The 21319-nt window shown below is 35.2% G+C and overlaps 1 protein-coding gene across 4 annotated transcripts in view; it reads left to right on the plus strand.

Annotated features, from left to right (window-relative positions):
• The window catches only part of cops3 (COP9 signalosome subunit 3), an 85106-nt gene that overhangs the window by 24372 nt on the left and 39415 nt on the right, over window positions 1-21319 (plus strand). For all 4 annotated transcript variants that reach the window (XM_087274710.1, XM_087274709.1, XM_087274711.1 and 1 more), the window contains one exon: window positions 4519-4632. The gene's annotated coding sequence lies outside the window, so the exon portion shown is untranslated. The remainder of the gene's footprint in view (window positions 1-4518; window positions 4633-21319) is intronic.

Raw genomic sequence — 21319 nt, forward strand, 5'->3', positions numbered from 1 at the left:
GAACAGGAAACTGAGGCTACAATTCACACAGACTCACCAAAACTGGACAATAGAAGATTGGAGAAACGTTGCTGCTCTGATGAGTCTCCATTTCTGCTGACACATTCGGATGCTCGGCTCACAATTTGGCCTCAACAGCATGAAAGCATGGATCATCCTGCCTTGTATCAGTGGTTCAGGCTGGTGGTGGTGGTGTAATGGTGTGGGGGAGATTTTCTTTGGGTCCATTAGTACCAATTGAGCATCAACGCCACAGCCTACCTGAGTATTGCTGCTGACCATGTCCATCCCTTTATGAGCACAGTGTCTCCATCTTCTGATGGCTACTTCCAGCAGAATAACGCACCATGTCATAAAGCTCAATCATCTCAGACTGGTTACTTGAACATGACGATGAGTTCACTGTACTCAAATGGCCTCCACAGTCACCAGAGCTCAATCCAATAGAGCAGCTTTGGGATGTGGTGGAACGGGAGATTGGCATCATGGATGTGCAGCCGACAAATCTACAGTATTAAGTGATGCCATCATGTCAATATGGAGCAAAATCTCTGAGGAATATTTCCAGTAGCTTGTTGAATCTACGCCACCAAAGATTTAGGCAGTTCTGAAGGCAACCTCTGTACTAGTAAGGTGTACCTAATAAAGTGGCCGGTGAGTGTATACTTATTCTATTGGTTAGTGAGTGACAGGAGGGTTTGTCTGTACGCCATCACTGATGATGATGATGATGATGATGAGGTTTGGATGAAGTCATGAGCTGTTTTAAGCACGATGTGTTAGAGTGAGTCACGGCGGGGCTTTCCTGCTCATCTATATTTCAGCTCGTGTTTGTTTCTTCCCTCTGGGTGAGAAATACACATTTATTTCTAACTGGCGGTCGGATGAGGATCTAAATAAACATGCAAACACACGCGTGACGCCTCTGCTGTAATCGCAGTCATCAGTCTGGTCATTCACATCGCGATAAGTATGATAACCATGGATTAAAATACCACGGTAATGTAATTACTGCTCTAAAATATGGGTAACTGGGTACTTTAAAGAAACAGTACACGAATAATGATTGTACTGAAAAATATCCATTCATTCACACGCATGGAATTAACTTGTTTTCCAACAGGTGCTGGGAAAAAAGGGTAAAATAACAGCTGTAAATTACAAAAATTTACTTTAAAATACAGAAATTACCTTAAATTTCTGGAATATTTTACTGTAAATTTCTGTATTTTAACAGCTGTTATCATACAGGAGTTTTCCAGGAGATGTAACAAAACTGGAGGGTGGCGGGAGATGAGTCTGAAATATGGGAGACTCCTGGGAAAAACAACTGTTGGCAGGTGCACAGGTGTCAAACTCAGTTCCTGGAGGGCCGCAGCTTTGCACAGTTTAGTTCCAACTCTAATTAAACACCTGATCAAACTAATCAAGTCAGCTTGTTTGAAACCTACAGGTGAGTGTGTTGGAGCAGGGTTGGAACTAAACTTGTGCAGAGTTTGGCCTTCCAGGAAGCTCCAGGAGTTTACAGCCTATGATAAGGACTGTTTATTATATCCATTAACATTACCCCTAAACCCAACTCTCATGAAACATTTTTAAAGTACTTCAATCTGTGTGATTTATGAGCCGATTTCCTTATGGGGACCAAAAAAAAGTTCAATGTGAACTGGTATTGCTATACTTGTGGGGACATCTTTTTGTTTTTTTGTTTTTTTACTTTTTAATTTCATTTATTTGAGTTAAACTAACTCTTCTAATAGTTAAAGAGCTGTGTTATGAGCAGTATTACATATCATATGCACACTCATATACACACACACACTAACAGCAGGCGCTCATCAGCTTGTTGTTTTCACACACCTCAGCAGCTGACAGCATTATTTATTTATTGATGTATTTATTTCTTCTCATCGCCGCCTTCAGTAGTTTCCTCTCTGCATTATTTATGCCGTTTCCGCCTCCGGAAAGTTCCACCGGCTGATTTCTCTACACACACACACACACACACACACACACACACACACACACACACACACTATTATTATCACCAATCAGTCAATATAGTGCGCTTTGGCTTCGTGACATTTCTGCAAATCACATTGTAACATCAACCGAGACTCACAACTTTATTTCTGGCTCCGCGGTCAATAGAGCAACTTTATTATAATAGTTATTAATTATTCATATGTTTACATTCAGATCTGATAAGAATGATCAGTTCTGTACAGTGTGTTCAGGGTGTTTAGTCATGGTGTGTGTGTGTTTGTGTTATTACATTAATGCTTGTGTTATTACTGTCATGAACCTCCTCTGATCATAAGCATGACTCAACACCAGATCATCCCTTTTAGCTCAATTACAGATGACCTGTTTACATGTCTGTGTGTGTGAGAGAAACACTCTTATCACTGAAACCACAAATACGCAACCAAAGCTTCAAAACAAACCCAGTTTCATTACATTTATTTTAATTATTTGAACTATTATCGATTATGCATGATCAATAAATGAGCTCACAACATCAAAAGTGCTGTAAAGTGGGAAAAATGCAATAAATTAAATAATAATCTTTCATATTTATTTATACAAGCACACTATTAAATACATAAATGAAAAAATTAATGCCACAAAGCAGCCTAATTTTTACAACAAAATAAAATGAACTGGTTGTAATGATTAATAAATTACAGGTGTTTAAAAAATTTAATTTGTTTTGTACTGAGTTGTATTATTTGCTTTGCTTAAGATTTTATTTAATTGTTACATGCTCAAAAGTCAGTCAAAACATAATTCATATAAGAATTTCATGCATAATGTCAAAAAAGTAATAATTGTTCGACTTAAACCTGCAAAAGGAAAGGCACAACTGCAAGATATAAGCCTAAAATTCCCAGAGAAAATCTTAAAACTGCAAACTCAGAATTACAAACGGAATTAAGTCATAATTGTGAGACAAACACTGCTTTTTTATTTTCAGTTTGTGATTGCTTTATCATTATTATTGTTGTTGTTGTTTATTTTTATGTTTATTATTATTATTATTATTATCATTAATAATATTATCATCATAAATATTATTATTATTATTATAACCGTTGTTGTTGTTGTTGTGATTATTATTATTAATAATATTAATAGTAATATTATCATAATAATAATAATAATAATAATAATAATAATAATAATAATAATAATAGTAATATTATCATAATTAATTAATGTTACTTTTAATAATAATATTAGTAGTAGTAGTAATATTATCATAATGTATTATTATTATTATCATTATTAATAGTAATATTATCAATGTTAATAATAATAATAATAGTAATATTATCATAATTAATTAATATTATTATTATTATTATTATTATTAATAATATTATTATTAGTAGTAATATTATCAGAATTTATTATTATTATTATTATTATTATTATTATTATTATTTGTATTATTAATTATTATTATTATTATTTTAAGTCCAAAATGTATAATTAAAGCTCAAAATTTGTTATTAAAAAGTCAAAATAAAAATAAAAAAGTCAGATTTGTAAACTCTTATTTTTGGGGGAAAGTCTAAACTCCCAGTTCTGTTTTAAAAAGTCAGGATTGTCAAATGTAAACTCAGAATTTGTTAAATGTCAGGATTTAGACATGAACTCAGAATTCTGTGTAAAGAAATCAAACATATTATCTTAAAATTACAAGGGGAAAAAACAGGTAAACCCCAAGAATATCAAGAAAATGTGCAAATTCTGAAATGCAAAAATCAAAACTGTCTGTCATCTATATGAAATATGTGAATAAAACCAAAACAAAGCCTTTTCATTTATTTTTAATTAATCTCTAAACCAAGGGTGGCCAAACTTTTTCTTATCAAAGGCCAAAAACCAAACTTGATTGAGGCTAGTGGGCTGAAGGTAAATATTGGTATCATGAGTAATTTCCTAATTTATTTAATAATATTCAAAAATGACAAGAAAACATTGTTTTATATTAACTAACGGTATTTTTTTACATTTTACAATGAACTTATTACAGTAAAAATCTAATTTATAACAGAATTACACTAGTTTTTTGCCTTGATTTGCTTCTGCATAGTCCTCTAACCGCCGAGTAATATTTACATTTCATAAAACCTGATTCATTTACAACATTTAATTGAAACATTTAATTTCTGTTTGCTTTTTTTTTTGTAGCTCAGCAATAACACAATCAAAAAGGTTTCATCAAATTAGAAATGACGATCTCTGTGTGAAAGGCACTCGCCCCAACCCTCTCCATCATTCTCACTCTCCTCTCAGGACGGTGGGCCAAATCAAAGGGGCACCTACTTTGGGCATCTCTGCTCTAAACAATCTTTCATATTTAAGGACGTTATCCCGCATACTGCTAAAGGATTCATGTGCATCAATAGGTTCCACCATGTTAAATGATGTGTTGTGTGTATTTTTTTCAGTGTAAAATGATTTGACGCGTCTATGTTTTCTATATTTCTTATTTTCTAACACTCACAGCGCTGCCAGATCCAAATGACTGCATGTGCATGAGAGCCACGGCCTGCTTTCACAGAACAGATGAACATTCATGCTCTGCTCAGGAAGACCTGCGCTGGGGATTTTCCATCTTGCGTGAGTGTGGTGTTTTTCCCAGATCAACCCTTATTGCTGGAGAGCAGTTTTCAAAGCATACCATGGTCATTTAAAGTAAATACTATAGTGTTTTTGAACCATATAGTAAAGTGTATTATGTTCTAGCATCTACACTTTGTTAATGAACGCTCCAGCGTACTCACTATAGTGAACTGATAAACTCGTACTGTACTAAGCTTTACTACAGTAAACTGTGGTGTATTGTAGTATAATCAGTTTTGGATTTGTTGGGTAATTACAAATTTCAATAATTGCATCCTTATTGCTTTTTAATTACTTTGTATGAAAAGTCACTAAATTGCTCAATGAGTAATCTAATTACTTACTAATCTAATTAATTACTGCTGAATACAAATTAAACTCTTAATTATTTTAATTAGGGGTTTTTTAGCAATTTTTTTTTTTACTTATTAAAAATGTTAAACATCTATAAAAACAAAATGTTTTAAATAAACGATGCCTCTTTGGTTGAAAAAAAAAAAAATATATATATATATATATATATATATATATATATATATATATATATGAGCAATATCAAATGAGTAGCAGTGCAATATGGCTGTATATCGACACTGGTGGGAGGCGTGTCTTAGTGCCCCCACCAGTGCCAATATACAGCCATATCGCACTGCTACGAGTGTGATATTGTGTTTATACAACAGTTTGACGACATAATTGTGTATATAAACACAAAATCAAACATGTAGTCTCAAAAACCCTTTATGTATGAAGTATGCATATTTATTTATACTTTGTTTATTTATGTATGTATGAGGGACTACTTTCTTCTGCGTTGGATTCAAATCATAAGCTGACAGTTAAATAGCTGAGCAAGTCTGCTTTTTGCTGGCTGTATGTGGGCGGAGTAATACACAGAGGGTAAAGAGGCTGTACAGGTGCTGATATTACTGAAATATATCACAGCTATCAGCCAATCCGATTCGAGAACCAGACAGAACTCTTGTGTGTGTGTGTGTGTGTGTGTGTGTGTATATATATACAGTGTATATATATATATATATATATAGTTGATAGTTGAAGTCAGAATTATTCGCTATTATTTCCTAAACGATGTTTAGCAGAGCAAGGACATTTTCACAGTAGGTCCGATAATATTTGTTCTTCTGGAGAAAGTCTTATTTGTTTTATTTCGACTAGAATAAAAGCAGTTTTAAATTTTTTAAACACCATTTTAAGGTCAATATTATTAGCCCCTTTAAGCTATATTTTGTTTTGATTAGTCTACAGAACAAACCACTGTTATACAATGACTTGCCTAATTACCCTAACCTGCCTAGTTACCCTAGTTAACCCTTTAAATGTCACTTTAAGCTGTATAGAAGTGCCTTGAAGAATATCTAGTCTAATATTATTTACTGTCATCATGACAAAGATGATATAAATCAGTTATTAGAGATGAGTTATTAACACTATTATGTTTAGAAATGTGTTGAAAGCAATCTGCTCTCTGTTAAACAGAAATTGGGGGGAAAAATAAACAGGGTCTAGTAATTTAGGGGGGCTAATAATTCTGACTTCAACTGAAGTGTATATATGTAATGTAAAAAAGTTCACTCAACTTAAAATTGACAGGCCCAGATTTTTTTAAGCCAACTCAAACAAGCTGTCTGACAATTTTTAAGTTGAGTCAATGTTATTTTTAATAAAAATAATTACTCAAAAATGAAAAGTAAGCCTTCGATGTACTGTAACCAATTACAGCCCTCTGTACCCAACTGTACATTTACATTTAGTCATTTAGCAGACGCTTTTATCCAAAGCGACTTACAAATGAGGACAAGGAAGCAATTTACACAACCAAGAGCAACAATGAATAAGTGCTATAGACAAGTTTCAGGTCTGTAAAGTCTAAGAAGGGAAGTATTAGTAGTTTTTTTTTGTTTTGTTTTTTTTGTTTGTACAGTTAGTGTGATATCCAGAGAGGCAATTGCAGATTAGGAAGTGAAGTGGAGACTAAATAGTTGGGTTTTTAGTGGTTTCTTGAAAGCAGCGAGTGACTCTGCTGTTCTGATGCAGTTAGGGAGTTCATTCCACCAACTGGGCAGATTGAGCTAGAGCGTTCGCGAAAGGGATTTCTTCCCTCTTTGGGATGGAACCACGAGGCGACGTTCATTAACAGAACGCAAGTTTCTGGAGGGCACATACATCTGCAGAAGTGAGAGCAGATAAGAAGCAAAGCCAGAAGTCACTTTGTAGGCAAACATCAGAGCTTTGAATTTGATGCGAGCAGCAACTGGCAGCCAGTGCAAACGGATGAGCAGCGGAGTGACATGTGCTCGTTTAGGTTCATTAAAGACCACTCGTGCTGCTGCATTCTGGAGCAGTTGAAGAGGCTTGATAGAGTTAGCTGGAAGCCCAGCTAGTAGAGAGTTGCAGTAATCCAGTTTGGAGAGAACAAGAGCTTGAACAAGAAGTTGAGCTGCATGTTCAGATAAGAAGGGTCGGATCTTTCTGATGTTAAAGAGTGCGAATCTGCACGATTGAGCAGTTCTAGAAATGTGGTCAGAGAAGTTTAGTTGGTCATCAATCATTACTCCAAGGCTTTTCACCATTTTGGATGCAGTAATGTTTGCCCCATCCATCTGGATTGAAAAGTTATGAAAAGTACTGTTGTTGTGTTACCTCAGATCTCTTAAATAACTTTACTAGGTTTCAAAAACACTATAAATTACTATAGTAGTCACGTGCTGAAAAGAAACCTGTCAGTGCAAGTTATAACACCTCCACTGAAGAACAATAGCCATGGAAAACCTTACAAACAAGAAACAACAACACACACACACACACTTTCATTCATAACCTCCCGCTTCTGTCAAATCTGCCCGGTTTCAGAGGCTCCACTCCTCGTCCAATCAGAAACATTATTCAAAGCAACTTCTCCTTTTATCAGCTCCTCTCCAGTTTATTACTCTCCAGTTTATGCATGATTTACTTAATGCCTTTCCATGCACAAATGAGTGCATTAGATGTGCGCTCCGTCCCTCATAAGCATCGCTCCAGGTCTGTGCCGTCTTTTCAGCGTGAGGTTAATCATACAGTGCTGGAAATCGTGACAAAAGACGCTGTAAACACACGAGGGGGGTTTCACGGAGAAACACAACACACACTCATTTACATGTGCTGTACGGAGGATGATTACAGTACACAACTGAGGGTTATTAGTTAATAGTTCCGGTCTCTTATTGCAGTTAACAAGTTTAATTAATTATTATTAATTAATTATAATAGTCATGTTTTATTTTACTGCAAAAAGGATTAGTTGACCCTATTAATATACATTTAAAAGTAAAAGTCCTGCTTGTAAAAAGCGATTAGCTGACTTTTTCACAATTATATTGATATAAAAATAAAAGTCCTGCCTGTAAAATGCGATTATTTTACTTTATTTCACAATTATATCTATTTAAAAGTAAAAGTCCTGCCTGTAAAAAGTGATTAGTTGACTTTATTTCACAATTATATAGATAAAAAAGTAAAATTCTTGCTTGTAAAAAGCGATTAGCTGACTTTTTCACAATTATATTGATATAAAAATAAAAGTCCTGCCTGTAAAATGCGATTATTTTACTTTATTTCACAATTATATACACATAAAAATAAAAGTACTGCCTGTAAAATGCGATTATTTTACTTTATTTCACAATTTTATCTATTTAAAAGTAAAAGTCCTGCCTGTAAAAAGCGATTAGTCTGCTTTATTTCACAATTATATAGATAAAGTAAAAGTCCTGCCTGTAAAAAGCGATTAGTCGGCTTTATTTCACAATTATATGCACTTAAAAGTAAAAGTCCTGACTGTACAATGCCATTAATTTACTCTATTTTTTTTTTAAGTGAGTAAAATTCCCACAATTATACAGTTAAAAGCGGAAGTTTACATACACTGTATATAAAGGCATATAACCATTTAATAAAAAGTCAGATGTTATTGTGACTAAACTGTTTCTCTTTCAGGTAAGTCAGGATTATCACATGTTTCTGTTCTGCTTAATAGCAGAATAATGAGAGAGACTGTTAGAGAAATTGTTATAACTCTTCTTGAAAGTCAAGTTTACACACAATAAGATTATTCTGCCTCTGGAAAAGCTCAGATGATGATGTCGAGGTTTTGGACGTTTCTGATTGGCTAATTGACAACATTTGAGTTAATGTGAGGCACAACTGTAGAATAGTATTGAAGGAAAAGCTCAAACACACTGCTTCCTTGTGTGACAACATGGGAAAATCAACAAGCCAGAATCAACAACAAAGCCAGATTACAGTTTGTAAGATTACTAAATAACACTGGGAAAAAGAGTGATGTTTGGAGACATGTCCTGTGCTCTGATGGAGCTGTGATTGAACTGTTTGGCCATAATGACCAGTGTTACATTTGGAGGACAAAGGGGAACAAGCCTAGAACACCATCCCAACTGTGCAGTATGGGGGCGGCAGCATCATGTTGTGCGGCTGTTTTGCTGCAGGAGGGACTGGTCCACTTCACAGCATAGATGGCATCATGAAGACAGAACATTATGAAGAAATACTGAAGCAACATCTCAACACATCAGCCAGGACATTAAAACTTGGCCACAAATAGGTCTTCCAAACAGACCATGACCCTAAGCATACTGAGAAATTAGTTCAAATGTGCTTGAAGGACAACAGAGTGAATGTTTTGAAGTGGCCATCACAAAGCCCTGATCTCAATCCTATAGAAAATGTGTGGGCAGAGTTGAAAAAGCTTGTGCAAGCAAGACAGCCTACAAATCTGACTCAGTTACACCAATTCTGTCAGGAGAAACGGACCAAAATTCCTGCAAACTATTGTGAGAAGCTTGTGGAAGGAGACCCAAAACATCTGACCAAAGTCATACAGTTTAAAAGCAAAGCTAAAAAATACCAAGGAAATGAGTGTAAACTTTTGACTGTCTAGAAATTAATAAAACATTCTCAAAAACTATTCTCTCATTATTCTGGCATTTAGCAAATGTAAATCATTTAAGTAATCCTAACAAACCTAAAATAGTAAACGTTTAGTATCATTTACCATCAGACATTCTTTAAAAAATGGTTATGTTGCTTTCTTTAGAGTGTGTGTAAACTTCTGTTTTCAACTATGTGTAAAAAAGTTGTCAACTTAATATTTCCAAGTTACAATGGGTTTACTTTACCAGCTATTCTTAAGTCAACTTGTTGCTTTTAAGACAACTGACTTGCTTGCTTTACTTAACTAATCACTTTTTACAGTAGCATGTTCCCAACATGAAATTTAGCTAGAATGTTTTGATAGTATTTTCTAGCATTTCACTTGCATGCTTTAGCTGTTAGCACATTACTGTTATGTTTCTCGTGTCATCGTACTTATTTGGCTAGCAAGTTTTAACACATTAATGTATCACTTAGCTAGCTTTTGTCACACATAGCAGCCACTATAACCCAGCATGCTAGCAATAAGTCCCACCATTGCTATCATGCTGTAGCGTACTGCTTACGTATCCTTTTCTAGGTACAGTAAACGTTCACTGACTGTACAAATGTTTTGTTGTCATTGAGTGTCTCTGTGTCTGATTCTAAGAACTGGTTGCAGGTTTGATTTGTTGACGTGAATTGAAGAGGTTTTCATTGCAGTGTGTGCAGTAAAGGTTTTTACGAGCTGTCAAAACACGACTTCAGGAAAGGGATTTATTTGAAATGCGTGAGCATCTTGTCTAATAAATCATCATTAGCACCCCTTACAGCTCATATGAAAAACACTATAGTAAATACTGCATTGTTTTAAACTACAAGCTGTTGTTAACTATTAAAATGAATCTGTTGTGGTGATTCTACAGTTGCTATAGTAACACAACAACAATAGTAATTGATCTGTTAATGTGATTCTACAGTTGCTATGGTACCAAAATAACAATAGGAATTGATCTGTTGTGGCTATTCTACGGTTCCTATGGAAACATAACTATAGTCATTAATCTGTTGTGGCGATTCTACAGTTGCTATGGTAACATAACGACAATAGTAATTGATCTGTTGTGGTGATTCTACAGTTGTTATGGTAACAAGACAACTAATAGTAATTGATCTGTTGTGGTGATTCTACAGTTGCTATAGTAACACAACAACAATAGTAATTGATCTGTTAATGTGATTCTACAGTTGCTATGGTACCAAAATAACAATAGTAATTGATCTGTTGTGGCTATTCTACGGTTGCTATGGAAACATACCTATAGTCATTAATCTGTTGTGGTGATTCTACAGTTGCTATGGTCACATAACGACAATAGTAATTGATCTGTTGTGGTGATTCTACAGTTGCTATGGTAACACGACAACTATAGTAATTGATCTGTTGTGGTGATTCTACAGTTGTTATGGTAACAAGACAACTAATAGTAATTGATCTGTTGTGGTGATTCTACAGTAGCTATGGTAACACAACAACTATAGTAATTGATCTGTTGTGGTGATTCTACAGTTGTTATGGTAACACGACAACTATAGTAATTGATTGTTGTGGGGATTTTACAGTTGCTATGGTAAAACAACACACTGATTGTATCTCACTAGCACAGTGCTAGCTTGCTTTAGCATGTTTCCAGCATCACATTTAGATTGAATGCTTTAGCACTGTAATAGTATTTGCCAGTATTTTACATGCACTTTTGTGGTACGTTGCTTGTACGTATATTTAACATGTTGCTAGCACTGGTAATATTTTTAGGAGTTTGCTAACAATCTTTGGGCATTCCACATTGTTAGTAATTTTAGCGCATTACTTACTAGCAACCATTTTAAATTTTGAAGTTATGTTTTAGTGTTTGGGATAGATAGATAGATAGATAGATAGATAGATAGATAGATAGATAGATAGATAGATAGATAGATAGATAGATAGATAGATAGATAGATAGATAGATAGATAGATAGATAGATAGATAGACGGATAGACAGACAGACAGACAGACAGACAGACAGTTTTAATCTGCAGTCTCTCTCTGTCTCTTTCTTTGTTTCCTGGTTCCTCTTTTTCTTATCATGCTGCTTTTTCCATAAATCATCTGTCATCAAGTGTTTTCCAAGAATGGCCAGCTGCTCTTGTTTCTGACCCGCCTGTGAGAAACATTGTTCAGCGATTATTATGGGAACAAAACCACAGAGAGCATCCTGAAAGGACCGTCCATTAATAATGCACAACTGAAAACACGGAGAAATCCTCAGGCTTACACAAAACTGCACAAATGTTTATATTTAATAAATGCTGAACAGGAGTGACGTTGCAATGTTTTCACAACAATTCAATGAAAGGACTAAAATACACTACCTAAAAGTCTTGTCGTGGATCCCAGTATTAAGAGCAGCAAATACAAAACTTGACATTAGTTGATGATGTGTGAAAGTGTCAGAAGGTGGACTTCTCTGCTGGATCATCTGTTGATCTGCATCCCAATCATCACCAATACTGCAGAAGACCTACTGGAACCAGCATGGACCAAGATTCTCTCAGCTATCAGTCAAGTTTGGTGAAGGAGAAGTCATGGTTTGGGGTTTCATTCAGTATGGGGGGGTGCGAGAGATCTGCAACATCAAGGTATCAAGACATCTGTGCTGCCCATTACATTACAAACCACAGGAGAGGGACAATTCTCCAGCAGGATAGCGCTCCTCATACTTCAGCCTCCACATCAAAGCTCCTGAAAGCAGAGAAGGTCAAAGATTGGCCAGCCCAGTCACCAGACATGAACATTATTGAGCTGATGAAGGAGGAGGTGTTGAAGATGAACACAAAGACTCTTGATGAACTCTGGAAGTCTTCTTCATTCCAGATGACTTTATTAATCAGTGATGCGAGTCATGTCAGAGATGTATGGATGCAGTCCTCCAAGCTCATGATGGAGTCAGACACAATATTCATTCTGTCTCCACTGCAGCAGGACTTTATATTCTATACTGGACATTATTTCTGTTCAGTGATGAGACTTTAGTCTGAGCAGAGTCAGACCGCACTGTCCTGATGAATATATGTATATATATATAGTGCTCAGCATAATTGAGTACAGCCCATTTTAAAAATGAATATTTTCCTCCATTTCTCATTGAATATAGGCAGTGCATTTTGGTGCTTTTAAACAAAACAGATTTATTGAACAGATATATATATTACTAATTAATAATATTTTAGTCACCAAACATATTTAGAAATTAAAAGATAAAAGTCGGTTTCCCCCTCAAGTCCAACAACATGCGCTATTGGTCTGCTGTGTGTTTGTGTGTGTGTGTACATGTTTTTGTGACATATCAGGACACAAATCTGTTTAATGACATGGGTATGACACCGGTATTACAAAAAGGAGGTGAAATATGAGGATATTGGTGACGTCCTCATTTCTCAAAATGCTTATTAATCAAAAAGGATGAGTTTAATGAGAGAGTAAAGCTGCACCCAGTCTCCTGTGATGGTTGGGTACCCACTTTGTGTGTGTGTGTGTGTGTGTGTGTGTGTGTGTGTGTGTGTGTGTGCGCGTGCGTGCGGGGTGCGTGTGTGCGCGTGTGTGTGTGTAAAATCAAGCTAGAAGGTCATCCGCTGAGTAAAACATATACTGGTTAAGTTGTTGGTTCATTCCACTGTGGCGACCCCAGATTAATAAAGGCACTAAGCCGAAAAGAAAATGAATGAATGAATGAATGAAAATACAATTAAATTCAAGCAATATAAATTACAACCCAGCAAAATTTCAACTAAATTTTCCCATTTTTTTGAATCTCTTGATTTGTTCTCTTTTTATATTCATTCCTTTATTCATTTTCTTGTCGGCTTAGTCCCTTTATTAATTCAGGGTCACCACAGCGGAATGATCCGCCAATTTATCCAGCACATGTTTTACGCAGCGGATGCCCTTCCAGCTGCAACTCATCACTGGGAATTCTTTTTAAATATGTATTTAATATTTTTCTATAACCTATAAATGTGGCTGAGCAAGTTTTTGGAGCGTTATCGTAGGTTATTTTGTTAGATAAGCTCCAGACTGGGCTTCAATACTGACACATCTAATGTATATGCACAAATATAGCATTGTAGCGCTTCTTATTAGACAAATGAATATAAAAGAGAGATATGTGAGGGGTAAACTCGTATATGCTGAGCATATATAAGTGCATTTTTCATGAAAAAGGAAATATAAAAATACTTAAAAATAAAATAAATATTAAAATAAAATATTCCTCAGCACAATAATAACGTGATGCACTCATAATAACACTGAGACTGTATTGTGCGCTTTATCGATTTGAACCATCTGTCCTTTAGTGTTTACCGCAGGTCTCGTCGGCTGTATTTCCTGCAGCCCGAGTGTGCTTAACATGATTTATTGGTCACATTTTATGCTTTGTTTGCTTGCATTTCTGTAGTATTTGCGCGCAGGTATGTTGTTTCCTGGAAGATGCACTTGAAACCTGCTGAGTTACATATTATGTGCACAGACTGACTCGCTTGGTTTCTCTGGAAAAAAAAAAAAAAGCGGAGAGCTGATCTGACTTATGGTCAAACTGGAGAGTCGCTTTATTGACACTGATAGTTGAGTTTTTCCTGCTTTCAGAGGATGTGAGCTGGTAATTAGCGAGGTTTTCAGTAAACGATTATAGAAATGCTCTTATCACGCAGTCTGGAAACTGAGAGGTGTGTCATGTGACTGATGATGCTGCACTCTGATTGGTCGATTCTGCCATAAAACACACAACATCAACAGAACTGGGGGAGAAAGGACACTAGAGGATATCTGTGCATGAACAGTTTCCATATTTTGTGTGTTTTGGGTTTATGAATTGAATATGAATGAACTCTACACTCTAACAAAGTGACTTTTAGTGACATTTTTAGTCGTTTGAGATTATATAATCTATAAGAAATATAAAATAGGGAGAAAATAGTCTGTAAAATAACAGAAAATGTGCTGACGAGGTTTTTGTAGTGTAATATACAACACCAACACGGACAATATAGCACTGCACACTATTAAAAATGTCTCTTTTGATAACTTTTCAAGGTTTAAAGTTCTTGGAGGAGAAATTAAGGAGCCGTAATGCAAAAACTAATGGGGAAAAATAATAAATGAAGGCATGAATCACAAAATAGGGTGGCACAGTGGCTCAGTGTGTAGCCTCATAGCAAAAAGGTCACTGATTCGAGTCCTGGCTGGGTCTGTGTTGGTGTGGGTTTTCGACGGGTGCTACGGTTTCCCCAAACACATGCGCTATAGGGGAACTGATCAACTAAATTGGCCGTAGTGTATGAGTGTGTGTGTGTGTGAATTAGTGTGTATGGGTGTTACTCAATGCTGGAAGGGCATCAGCTGTGTAAAACCTATGCTGGAATAGTTGGTGGTTCATTCCGCTGTGGTGGCGCCTGGTGAATAAAGGGGGTAAGCCAAAAAGTAAATGAAGGAATGAAAAATAGGTTGGTGTGTGTTTGTGTGTGTGTGTGAATGGGTGTGTATGGGTGTTACTCAATGCTGGAAGGGCATCAGCTGTGTAAAACCTATGCTGGAATAGTTGGTGGTTCATTCCGCTGTGGTGGCCCCTGATGAATAAAGGGATTAAGCCGAAAAGTAAATGAAGGAATGAAAAATAGGTCGTTGTGTGTGTGTGTGTGTGTGTGTGTGTGTGTGTGTGTGTGTAAGGGTATTTTCCAGTGCTGGAAGGGCATTGGCTGTGTAAAACATATGCTGGAATAGTTGGCGGTTCATTCCGCTGTGGTGGCCCCTGATGAATAAAGGGACTAAGCTGACGGAAAATGAATGAATGGAAAATTGGTCGTAGTGTATGAGTGTGGGTGTTTCCCAGTGCTGGAAGGGCATCAGCTGTGTAAAACATATGCTGGATAAGTTGGCGGTTCATTCTGCTGTGGTGGCCCCTGATGAATAAAGGGAGTAAGCCGAAAATTAAATGAAGGAATGAAAAATTGGCCGTAGTGTATGAGTGTGTGTGTATGGGTGTTTCCCAGTGATGGAAGGGCATCTGGTGTGCAAAACATATGCTGGAATAGTTGGTGGTTCATTCCGCTGTGTTGGCCCCTGATGAATAAAGGGATTACGCCGAAAAGTAAATGAAGGAATGAAAAATAGGCTGTAGTGTGTGTGTGTGTGTGTGGGGGGGGGGGTGTTTCCCAGTGCTGGAAGGGCATCTGGTGTGTAAAACACAGTGCTTGATAAGTTGGCGGTTCATTCCGCTGTGGTGGCCTTTGATAAAAAAACTGACTACGCCGAAAAGTAAATGAAGGAATGAAAAATTGGCCGTAGTGTATGAGTGTGTGTGAATAGGGGTTTCACAGTGATGGAAGGGCATCTGGTGTGTAAAACATATGCTGGAATAGTTGGTGGTTCATTCCGCTGTGGTGGCTTCTGATGAATAAAGGGATGAAGTAGAAAAGTAAATGAAGGAATGAAAAATAGGCTGTAGTGTGTGTGTGTGTGTGTGAATGGGTGTTTCCCAGTGCTGGAAGGGCATCCACTGTGTAAAACACAGTGCTTGATAAGTTGGCGGTTCATTCCGCTGTGGTGGCCCTTGATAAATAAATTGACTACGCCGAAAAGTAAATGAAGGAATGAAAGATTGGCTGTAGTGTATGAGTGTGTGTGAATAGGTGTTTCCCAGTGATGGAAGGGCATCTGGTGTGCAAAACATATGCTGGAATAGTTGGCGGTTCATTCCGCTGTGGTGGCCCCTGATGAAAAAAGGGACTAAGGCGAAAAGTAAATGAAGGACTGAAAAATAGGCCGTAGTGTATGAGTGTGTGTGTGAATGAGTGTGTATGGGTGTTTCCCAGTGCTGGAAGGGCATCCGCTGTGTAAAACATATGCTGGAATAGTTGGCGGTTCATTCCGCTGTGGTGGCCTCTCATTTTGCTTTAACTTATTTTAATAAGTTAATGAGATTTGAACTCAGTTATTTTTGACAGATTTTTAGTTTTACTGATGTAACTTGAGACGATTAGGAAAGTTCATTTGAGTCAACTAAAAGATTTTGTTTTGAATGTAGTTTGTTTTTTGCTTTGTAACTGGGAAAGAGTAAATATTCTGATGTAATATTATCCAAATGATCTTTTTCCCATATTTCCCAAATGATGTTGAACAGATTCAGGAGTTGTTCACAGTATTCCCTATAATATTTATTCTTCTGGAGAAAGTCTGATTTGTTTTATTTGGGCTTGAATAAAAGCAGTTCCTAATTATTTAAAGCCATGTTACGGTCAATATTATTCGCCCCTTCAGCAATATTAGTGTTGGATTGTCTCCAGAACAAACCACTGTTATACAATGACTTGCCTAATTACCCTAACTTTACCCTAATTACCCTAGTGAAGCCTTTACATGTCACTGTAAGCTGAACACTAGTCTAATATCCAGTCTAATGTGCTGTCATCATGATGAGGAGAAAAGAAATCAGTTATTAGAGATGAGTTATTAAAACTATCATGATTAGAAATGTGTTGAAAATCTGCTCTCCGTTAAACAGAAACTGGAGAGAAACACACAGGAGTGCTTATAATTCAACTGTATATGTTTTTGGTCAGTGAATATCACTGAGACAGCAGAGCATTAAGGAGCAGGACGGTCCAGTCAAGTGTTTGCCAGAAAAGTCTTACGCAGATTCCTTCATTTCATAACGCCGCAGGGATTTCTCCGAGCGCGTGATGCATTTGGCCTCAACAACACGCTTCTCTCTTTCTCTCTCTCTGGCAAACTCTGCAGCCGGTAATTGCCGGTGTTTCTGTCTTTAGCTGTTCGGAAACTGATCCAGAATGGGATGCTGGTATTTCTGGCCCAGTTCTGGAGGAGGAGAGCCGTTTTATTTAGTGCATTGCTTAGTTGCTTGATGCACATACACAATTATTTGAGGGAAAGAAGCATTATTAAAAACTGGCACTCTATTCTGGGCTAATTATGGCCTCAATAATGGCTAATAATATTGACATCACAGTTTATTTTAAGGCTTGGTTGTGTTTATAAGATGCAAAGCATTACTATTTCATAGGTTATTTTTTCAAATATCTTACTTTGATTAGCTACTCAGGGTTGCGGCTGCATGAAACATATGCTGGAATAGTCGGTGGTTCATTCCGCTGTGGCGACCTCTGATGAATAAAGGGACTAAGCTGAAGGAGAATGAATGAATGTGTTTTGCATTGAACTTTAAACTGTAATCACATGTTCAGATGAGAAGTAAATGCATCAGTATATATAATGGTCTTCCTATCAAATGTACAACATCAATGCAGCTGTAAATAATAGGACATTTAGGAGGACACAGAGACGTTATTGTTACTGTTATGTATGTGCAGTATGATGTGACTTATTTTGGCTGAAGGCGTCAGTTTATTTACGGCAGTTTGAATGTCTAGAATTTGCCCTGTTGGGTTTCTAAAATGGCAAATTCCAATATCCCTGCAAAAAAACAACACAGTAGGTTAAATTCAGGCATTTACCATGAACCCAAGGTTATGTGTGGGACTAAAATGAAAAATATACACTAGTGTTATATTATTAATTGTGGTTATTAATATTAATTATAATAATTAATATGTGCAACCTTAAAATAAAAGAGAAATTACACAGCAAAGAAGAATATAACATCTATTTTGAAACTACTTACTGTTGTTTGTACTGCTGCATTTAAATAAATAAAATAATAATAAAGAAATAAAGAAATAAGTGAAATAATAACAAATAAATAAAAATAATAAATAAATAAATACAATTATAATTATAAATAAATAAAATATTAATAAATAATAAATACATCAAATAATAAATAAATAAATAAATAAATAAATAAGTGAAATAATAACAAATAAATAAAAATAATAAATAAATACAATTATAATAATAAACAAATAAAATATTAATAAATAATAAATCATCAAATAATAAATAAATAAATAAATAAATAAACAAATAAATAAATAAGTAAATAAAATAATAATAAATAAATACACTTATTTTAGCGGTTCAAAAAATGGACAAAAAAATTACTAAATTTGCATAATAATTTACTGTTGTTTATATTGCTACATCTAAATATAAATGAATAAATAAAATAATAAAGCAAACAATTTTAGCTGTTTAAAAAACAAATCAAATTGAAATGAACTAAATGTTTATAATAATTTACTGTTTATACTGCTACATCTATATCAATAGATAAATTAATTAATTAATTAATAATGAATAAATACATAAAAAAATAAAGCTATTTTAGCTGTTTAAAGTTTTAAAAAGCTTACGGTTTGTACTGCTACATCTAAATAAATAAATAAATAAATAAATAAATAAATATTTAATTAACTAAATATTTAATTAATATTTAATTAACAAATAAAATGGCAATTTTTATCAAAATTTAAAAAATAACTTAAAGCTGTTTATATTGCTACATCTAAATAAATAAATTAAATAATTAATAAATAAACAAAGCTATTTTAGCTGTTTAAAAAACAAATATAATTGACAAAAAATTACTAATTTTAAAAATAATTTACTGTTGTTTACACTGCTACATCTAAATAAATAAATGTATTAAATAATATATTACTTAATTAAATAAAATAAATTACTAAATAAATTTCACAACTTTTAAACAAACCAGAGGAAAAAAGACAAAATTGTTTTATTATTATTATTGAGTTCTGAAATGAAGTAAGGAGTGACTCATAATGAACTGTTGAATTATTAGTTAAATAATGCACACCTGAGCTAGTGATGTGGCGACACAGATTATTTATGCAGATTTATGCATTATTTACTGATAAATCAACAGTCAGGAGTGCAGTATTCAGCTTACACTATGGTTCAAACATCTAAATCTACTGTTGAGATGTTGTATTTAAGTTTATGTGTCAGGTTTTGTCAAGTGTGTAGCACTAGTTTCTTCCACATCTCCGCCTCCTCTATAGTTTTGATGTGATTTCTGACTGTTGTAGCACTGCAATAACTCTTATCATTCAGCGGAGTGATATTGAACTCTAATGCGCTCGAACCCTGCCGGAACTACTTTAAATGTGCGATTATCTGAATGCTCGTCAGCCAATCAGAACTAAGCATTCAACCGCAATTAAGTATAAAACAACTCAAAGCTCACATCAGATCAGTCCTGAAGGATTTATATTTATATAAAAATTATAACTCAGTTCAACTATGAAGAAAATGAGCGGATTTGTACTTCTGCAAGTGTTTCATTCAGGTCTGAACTGCTGCTTGATGTTTTTGCCGTCAGTTTGAATGTTTGTATGCAGCGCCACCTACTGCTGAGCCTCTGTAACTGAATATAGACTCGACACTGTAAACAATATCTGTTAATGAACAGTTTGCGTGTTTTGGGTTGATTTTCGGTTGTGGATTGCATTATGGGATGTTGATTTCTGCTCTGTCCACTTTTAATGCTAAAAAATAAACTCTACAGTTAAATAAAGTGACTTTTCTTGATATTTTAGTAATAATATAATGTGTAAAAAATATAATATACGGAGAAACGACTCTGTAAAATAGCAGAACATGTGCTGGAGTATATTACAAGGTTTCTTTAGTGTAATATACAACACCAACACACACAATATATCACTTTAAACTATTAAAAACGTTCATAAACAGTCAAATTTTCACACTTTTAAGGTTAAAAGTTGTCGGAAGAAAGATCAAGATCCTATAATGCAATTCACAAGCATAAATAAATGGGAAAAAATATAATGGAGAATGACAAAATACAAAAAACTGCTCATTTACAGATATTTTGTACAGTGTACACATGATTTAACAGTGTATTACAGGCACAGTATGTCAATGAATTTGCATTTAAATATCCGCAAAACCTTTAAAACGGTGTTAAATACTTTATGACATGCGTACATTATCCCAAATGCCTAAAATCTACAACAATTATCAGTTTTATCATGTGTTTATGCAAATGACGTCTCGATTTTTGCTGTGAATTCTAGAAAAAAGCAGGGAAACAGCAGCGAGGCTTTATATGTGGTGTGTTTATTAGACTAGTAGACTAATACTGATGGATAATGGATGGCTGCTTGTCACTTTTCAAAAGAGGGCGGAGCTATGAATGTCTATATGTCAGCACGGTGGCATGTTCAAAGCTCTAATGGCTAATGGACATTAGTTCTCTCTCAGTGCTCTTTATGCTAATGAGGGAGAGATGGGCACTAGTGGGCGGGGTTTTCTCCCTCTGATGACACGTACAAACGGAGAATGTCAATCAAAGTGTTTCCTTCATCAAAGTGTTAAGCATCAGAGGCTGGAGATATTCACACACTGCTGACACACAACTGTGTTTAAACACCCTAATTAAAGTGATTTCTGCATAATATGTCCCCTTTAATGATGTTTCCCATGAACACACACACACACACAAGCTCTTAGTTTTAATTTGTTCTTTATTAAACGATCAGTGATTATCTTTATCGTCCTCCAAAACTGTGAATCCGTCAGATTTAAGAGCACCAGGATCAGGAGGACACGTTATACATGTACTTTCACATTTATGACACATTTTGTGAGCACTTTTCTCCCCGAAGCACAACAACACAATAATACAGATTAATCAGTCTATTAGGAGAAGATGAAGTGAATCATATTCAGCATTCCACACAAAAGCACAACGT

The sequence above is a fragment of the Danio rerio genome, chromosome 12, assembly GCF_052040795.2.
Source record: "Danio rerio strain M-AB ecotype USA chromosome 12, GRCz13ab, whole genome shotgun sequence".
NCBI classification, from domain to species: domain Eukaryota; kingdom Metazoa; phylum Chordata; class Actinopteri; order Cypriniformes; family Danionidae; genus Danio; species Danio rerio.